Source organism: Sinocyclocheilus grahami, unplaced genomic scaffold, assembly GCF_001515645.1.
Source record: "Sinocyclocheilus grahami isolate Dianchi unplaced genomic scaffold, SAMN03320097.WGS_v1.1 scaffold1227.1, whole genome shotgun sequence".
Taxonomy (NCBI): domain Eukaryota; kingdom Metazoa; phylum Chordata; class Actinopteri; order Cypriniformes; family Cyprinidae; genus Sinocyclocheilus; species Sinocyclocheilus grahami.
Genome location: NW_015506406.1, coordinates 195,154 through 202,937, shown reverse-complemented (window position 1 = coordinate 202,937; position 7,784 = coordinate 195,154).

Genomic DNA, 7,784 nt, shown 5'->3' with positions numbered 1-7,784 from the left:
AGCTCTACGCTGGTTGTGTTCTGTGTAAGCAGAGAACAGATGCATTGATCCCAGGGTTTGCTGGCTCCACACTGTACTGACTTGTTCACCACACAACAGGGTGGACAAAACACACACACACACACACACACACACTGACATAGAAGAGCACACAGGCATTTGAGAACCAGCACACACTCACCCTCTCCATGATTTGGCTCAACTTTCCCAATCTCTTCTTCTGATCATCATCACTCATATTTGGGAAGAACAATGTTGTATCTTTTTATTGAATTTTGTATCTGTGTCTCTGTTACTATTGCTGATGCTTAACCCTTATGAAGCCAAATGTATCATATTTGATACACAAATTTCCAAGACCTCTAAATTATCAACATGATCAAATCTTTGCTGAAAAACCTTTTGTTCACAATCTGCTAAATACCTTCTGTCATCTGATTGATAGTTTATACTTTTTTTAGCAAATAAAATGCCTTTTCGTATCATTCTAAAAAATATCCAGGTTGTGATTCTTTTATATTGTTAGTCATTTCAAGATGAACACTTATTGGATTGAAACCAGCTGAAATGATCCATACATTTTATTTATTTATTTTTTGTTGAAAAATCAGGTTCAAAAGAGAGTATCAAATAAGCTTTTGAGAAATGTTTATTTGTTTGTTTCTCAATTATTATTGTATTATTATTGCATGTACTATTATATGTTTTGCCCCACAATAAAAACTACACAGTTTTGATGATAAAACTATGCCTTTAAATATCATCATACTAAGACATATTATTGGTAGATCTAGAGTGACAACTGATATTTATATGCATTTTATGTAAGTAGTCTGCTATACTGTTATAAAGATCTCATTGATATCATGAGTCATAAAAGTCAAATTGATCAAACATGACATTCAACAAAAAAAAAATGCATATGCATGAAAAAAAAAATTCATCTAAAGGTTCAAAAAATTATGTCTATTAATTTAGATGTCAGGCTTTAGGCAGGGTTAGAATAGCTGGACAACTGAACAAACACCAAATCTTAAGGAGAAAACTGAGCCACATTTAGGATCTAAAATATCATAGAGATTTAGGAGTGTTTTTTTTGTTGTTTTTTACCTTCGGCCAGTAAACAACCACCTAGTAACCACCCAGAACACCCCGGCAACCAGCTAGCAATGAAAAACCTCTCTAGCATTGTTGCGGCAAGTGCAAATTGCAAACTCTGTACTCTCTCATCTGTGTGAAAAAATTTGAACAATTGTAGCTTTAGCTTGTTACTGGGAACTTTCTCTTCCAGGTTACAGGTTAACCTTGAGAAATCTAGTAACCTATAAGTGCTTCTTAATTGGTTGAAGGAAAAACTGGAAAATTAGACATGATTTCTCAACGATCTACACAGGCTCATACTGAATGTGACACAAAGCCTGCAATTTAGTCTTGAATTAAAAGAGAACACCTCATAGTCTTGACGTAACAGCCGGCCACTTGACGTAACTGTCCTACACTCCTACAGCGTACACTGTGTCCTTCATAGTACACACTACACATGCAGTGCCAACCCTACACAGATCTTCCTTAAATTTCTCAGCAAATATGCTAACAGAGACATCTAAATCCTGTCTACTTGCTTATAACTACAACATACAAAACTCATCATCAAATGAGCTAAAATACAGACATTATTCCTGTGAGGGCAAAGTTTATTCTTCTTATTAAAAGTAAAATCATATCAGGTCATATCTCAGGTCATAAAACACTGTTCTATAAAAAGTATTACTCTGAAAGCACTGCTCTGAAGGAGAACAAGGACGCAAGGGCAATCAGGTCATTCTACAAAATCTTTCCGTTTTTCACATAAATGCAAATAAATGACATTTCTACCTATATTCCACACATATATTTGAAAACAACAGTTGATTTTTACTAATCATCTCCTGTTTTACTAATTATTCCTTTTCTCCCAAAATCATCTTGATATGACTGACAACTGAAGAGTTATAATTATGATTGTGATGATGTTTCTCCATTTGCCCTGGAGCTTATATTTAGCCGGGCTCTTTCTAATTTGGAAACTGTCACCCACCACTGCAATTTCTTAATAACTTTCCCTGAACATTTTGTTCAAGATTACTTGTGATTGGATCTGACAGACCAGCATTTGTCTCTTTCTAGCCATCCCAAATACCTCTTTCCATTATCCACCTTGTTCTTATGAAGCACCCTCTTCTTACTACGAAAGTGGCACATTATCACAGCTTCAGCGGGACGAATCCCAGATGCGTCAGTGTGTGCTCTATAATAACTGCTCCCAACAGTAATTACTGAAAGCTGTCATTGCTTCCTATCCAAGACCTCTCAGTTCACCTCTCAACGGAATTCAATTTCTGCCACTTTAACTTTCCAGCACAACGACTTTAACGGGAAACGCACTCCTTCTGCTGTGAGAAGTGATTGATCTTTGTTATACCTGCAAGTCAGGAACCACAGAGTGACATATTACAGCAAACAGCACGCATTAACCTACAGGTTTTTTTTCTGGTGTCGATCACACATGAATGAAAACTTTACTATTTCAACAAGCATCCAACCTGTGGGTGCACCGGCTGGAGATGACATTTTCGCAGCCCAGTCCGAACACAGTAAGGCACTTCCCGGATGATTCATAACCCAAACACACTTAGCATTCATTTCACACTGCACAAATCCTAAATGAAATTGCCAGTTCACTAAATGCACAAATTAACAGCTAGGTGCGCAACTTCAAAAATCCCATTTAAAGTGCATCTGCGTGTATGTGTGCACCAGCAACATCCCTGCCAGAAGTGAAGGTGATCAGTTACCTGCTTTGGCAAACCACATCCAGCCCGGACACCCGACAGCACATTTTCTCCTTCGCGACTCGTCCTGATTTTTTTCTTCTTCTCTTTTTCGCCCGTCCCCCCCTCCTTCTTTCTCTCTCTCGTGGCTCTTGTTTGATTCTATTTCAGTGTAGACAGAACAGCCCACTGTGACAGTGGCATGGTCTCTAGCAGTTTGGCAGAAGGTCACATCATCTTTCGTGAGGGGAGGGTGGGACGGATGGAGGGAGCGGGGGTGGAAAAGAGGAGGTGGCGTGGAGAGATGGAGGAAGAGCGGATGCCAGAGGAGAAATGAGAGGCAGGAGACGGCTGTCCACAAGTGTCCTGGTGCAGACGCGCATAGAGCTCCTTGTCCAGGATGGTCACTGGTTAGGTGGACACATGTGTCTCAACTCTCATTGGACAGGTCCAAATCTGTCAGTGTCTTATCTGCGTCCAAATCAGACCAGAAAAAAAACTGTGATTTTTATAAATTTGCAATTTTGTGTTAAAAACAACATTAGTGTAAAATAGAATTTTGAATGATCTGTTGTTCCGTGCCAAAACAAACAAATAGGAAATGGAATTCAGAGTTATTTTCAGTCCAAAGAACAAATTTTGTTTACCTTGTTAACTTGTTTCCAACACATTCTTCAAATGTAGCCCTCTATTCCAGTAAAAGACACCACAGATTACTCCAAAAACTGGCAGTTAGAAGGGCACACAGGTGGCACAGGCCGATAGGCGGAGCTTCTTGTTTTAGCCCGCTGTTGATTGCTATCCAACAGATATTTTAGCTTCTTATTCCCTGGAGTTTGTAATTATTTTCTTGACTTCTGTAGTTGTAAAGCGATGTCCCGTTCAAAGGTACGCCATTTCTGTATCCCTGACCCCTGATGTTTTGTTGGAGTTAATGTGTTCATCTGTGGCTGTGGAGTGCAGTTGCGGTTCTCAGATTACTGTAGTTGTAATCCCGGCTCCTTCTGCACTCCATATCAGAGGCAGGACTTGTGAGCTGAAATCATTATGTGGTAAGGATTTATTCTAACTCTCTCTCTCTCTCTCTCTCTCTCTCTCTCTCTCTCTCTCTCTCTCTCTCTAACCCTCCTCCCTCCCTTCTCCCTTCCTCTAGACCATCTTCTCTCTCTCTCTTTAAATAACTCTTCTTAAACAGATGGCTTCCGTGATTGTGAGGCATTTCTACTCTCATTCTTTGAAGTCCAGACATAATATTGATAGCAATTTCATACTCTGAGAATGCAACTGCATACTTTCGGCATTGCCACAAATTTTACTTTATAATCTTGTTTATGACCGTATACTTGTGAGTACAGCATCTAGGTTGGGTTTTACTATCAATAGCTCAAATGCTGTAGCCTAATAGAAGTTTCTCGCAGTGCTAAAGCTCAGGAGGTGGATTTATCTCGATGGACCCACTTTTTAATGGTGAAAAAGGTGTATTAAACAGTTGAGAGGCAGATCCTACATGTTTGAATTATGCAAGTGAACACACATAGGTACACACAAAATTCATCCATCCATGCATTATTCTGGTCCTGGATGCTGATTGGTTAATTCAGCAATCCTGGCATCCAAATGCACAAAATTCAACTTGTTGAGTTGTTGAACTGAATTGCTGAAGCTGGTGTAATACCCTCGAAAGTACATCTTTATAACTGATTTACCCTTAAAGAGTGCATATTGGTACTTTAAATGGAGAATTCACCCAAAAAATGAACATTCTGTCATCATTTACTCACCCGCATGTCATTCAAAACCTGTATGACTCATTTGCTTCTGTGGAACACAAAATTAGTTATTCTGAAGAATGTTTCATCGGCTTTTGTCCATATTGTAAAAGTCAATGTGGTTCAAAACAATCAAGCTCCAAAAAGGATTCAAGGATAGCATGAAATTGATCCAAAAATTCCAAACATCAGCTAAGGTCAAATCTCATTGGTTCTTGGATGTCACGTGACCAAACATCATGATGTACAAATTTGAGACGCTATGATAGAAAATGTCTTCTGTCAAAGAGTTTGAACCAGTCACAAAACTTTACAATTAATCCACACCATTTAGTGGGATGTGGGAGTCAAAAATATAGTGGATATAGTATTGGCTAAATGGCCAATGCACATTGTTTGTCACGTCTAATAAGACCCTTTAGCTATGACTATTTTCACACTATATTTAAAGGTCTAAAAAGACCAAAACAAAATCATTTTTTTAAATGTAATATTTATTTACCCAGGAAAATGTGACAACATTAAGTGTAACAGGGACAGGGACACACACACACACATACACATATACATAAAACAAAATCACATCTGTTGGTGTGGACAGTACAATCTGTTGGTTCATGGGATCCAGGTTTGGGGCCTGGCTCATGTCCTCATCTCTCTCTCACTACCGCTCCTGACTCTCTCTGCTGTCCTAATAATACAAGCTAAAAGCCAATAAAAGTAAATCTGGCCATAGAGAATACTAGGATATTTGCTAATCTAAATTTATTTGCATTATAGGATTGTTACAATAGAGTCCTGGCAAAGTCTAATAAGTTCGATAAGCATTTTGCAGACATGTCCAATAAGAAGTTTAGAAAATATCATATATATATATAGCACTATTAGCAAATAATATTTAAAAATATGCACACATGCACTTTTGTATGCCTAATAAGTCGAAAACGGAACGTTTCTTATATCGACACATTCAGCTAGGAATTAGCCTACATAAATCTAGTAAATGATAGTCTACTGAACTTTCGATTCAAACCAGCCATATTTGAGAATACCCATGCATAAATTTGCATGGATATTACTGTTGTTCGTTTAACATTTCAGTTGTAAAACAGTCGTCAAATATGAATTGTTTCGCGACTTCAGTATTTTTCATGCTGATTCGCGCTCTGCTTCCGTGAACGGTAAACCCCGCCTACTTTGATTTGATTGGCCATCTCAATCATTTTGATATTGACGAGCACTGACAGCTGAGGCAGACCAGCCTAAAATGTAAGTTTTAAAACCTTTTTGTCAGGCCATTTCTAATCACTGCCCCCCTTAATGTCTATGGTGGTTTACGTTCACTCAGTGTTTTTTAATGAGCAAAACTTTTTATGTTTTCTTCAGAAAAGTTCAAATCTATTTTAATACAGCTGCTTTCTTATCAAATGAATATAACTGCCTGGAGGGCATCCTTTAGCAGTAGCCGTGGTCGTCAGCGCTGATTGTGGCCATTAGCCCTTTACCCGTCCCGTTGGCGAGGAGCTGGAGATCAGCTCTAACGTTAGCGGAGCAGCGGCAGAAAAGGGACACAGGAAGATTCACAGGTGGCCGCTGGGCGAAGGAAGACACACATGTCAGGATGAGAGAAAGAGAGAGAGGCAGAGATGGGCATATGCTGTCTCTCCACGACTTGGCCGAGGCGTTTCACACGCTAGAATGCCGAACGGCCAAAAGGAACAACAGAAGAGAGATATAAAGAGGCAGCGCTGGCACGTGCATTTGAAATCCTCACACGTCAAGTACACGTTCTTCCTCTTCATGTGGAAAAGTTGGTATTATTAGTCAGGGATTGACGGAAAACGGGAAAAGGAGGGGGGGAAAGGGCCCAACCTGGCACGGACCAGATCTCAGGGGAGACGTCCAAATATAGCCAGAAATCTCGGAGTATTGAACAACAGCAGCTCAGCTTACGTCCTCAAACCTGCCCGTCCCTCTCTCCGATGCCCTCTTGCTCTCTATTCTGCAATTGATCTTTGTTTTTCTTCGTCGTAGGGGCAGAGTTAGGTGTTTTGCCTCACCATTTGACATAAGTTGAGCTGAATCTACAGTACCACTTTTCGTCCAGGTTAACCGCTGCATATAAAAATGTAAACAGATTTTTTTAAAGGGCTGAATAAAAGTGACCACAGTGTTTAATTTAGGAAGCAAGAAACACATTTACTCTCAGAAGTACAGCAGTGTTATTTTAGCATCATTGATATACTGTTAAATATATATATATATTTTTTTTTTGTGTGTGTGATTATTTTGTGATATATATATATATATACATACCAGAGGCGTTTCCTCCGAGGAGGCAAGGGAGGCAGTGTCTCCTCAAAAAATTGGATGAGAAAATAATCAATATTACAAACATACATCGCAAATATGACTAAATATGGCATTAAAAGTATAAAAGTCAATCGTTTTTATAAAGTAACACAGTCAAACAGCGACACCCGCAGGTAAAGTTACAGCGGAGGCTTGCCTCCCTTCGCTCCATAGACTTTCTACAGAGACCCTGTAGCGAATCAGCTCATGGGGAAATATGAATAATTAATCATAACTAGTTATAATTAATTATAAATATTTAGATCTGCTGTAGATATTTAGCTGACCTCTCAGGGTCAACTGTCTTGTCAATTCTAAGAACGTTAATTTCCTGGTTAAGTGAAATAACTTTCTTACTGTACGATTCTACAAAGAGCTTGTAGCATAAATCTGCATGATTAAGTGACTCCAGTTATGAGCAAACAATGAACAACGTCAAGTGTGATACAAGTAAGGCACATAAACACTTAAACTAGTCTAACATACTACATAAACACTTAAACTGGTCTAAATGGTTAAAGCTTAACGCAGTAAAGAGAAGAGAAATAAGAATATTAAGTTATGGAACCATTTGCATATTCAGCAGATTTACAGCCTGAAGGGAACATCAAATTCTTAGTTCAAACACACCTTTGTAAAAAGGTGCAAATGATACCTAATGTATCAATTAATAAGACTCCGTTTGAATATTTGCACGTCTCGTCTGTCTGAAAGAAAGGCTTGATGCAATCTGAAGGCTCGCGTGGATCTTTACTGAAGTTGGTTGATGAAAAGAACCAGTTTGCATCAGAGAATCTTGATGAATGGAAATTCAAGGCCGAAGGCCTGGCACAAAACTTAGGATGTCCTGGAG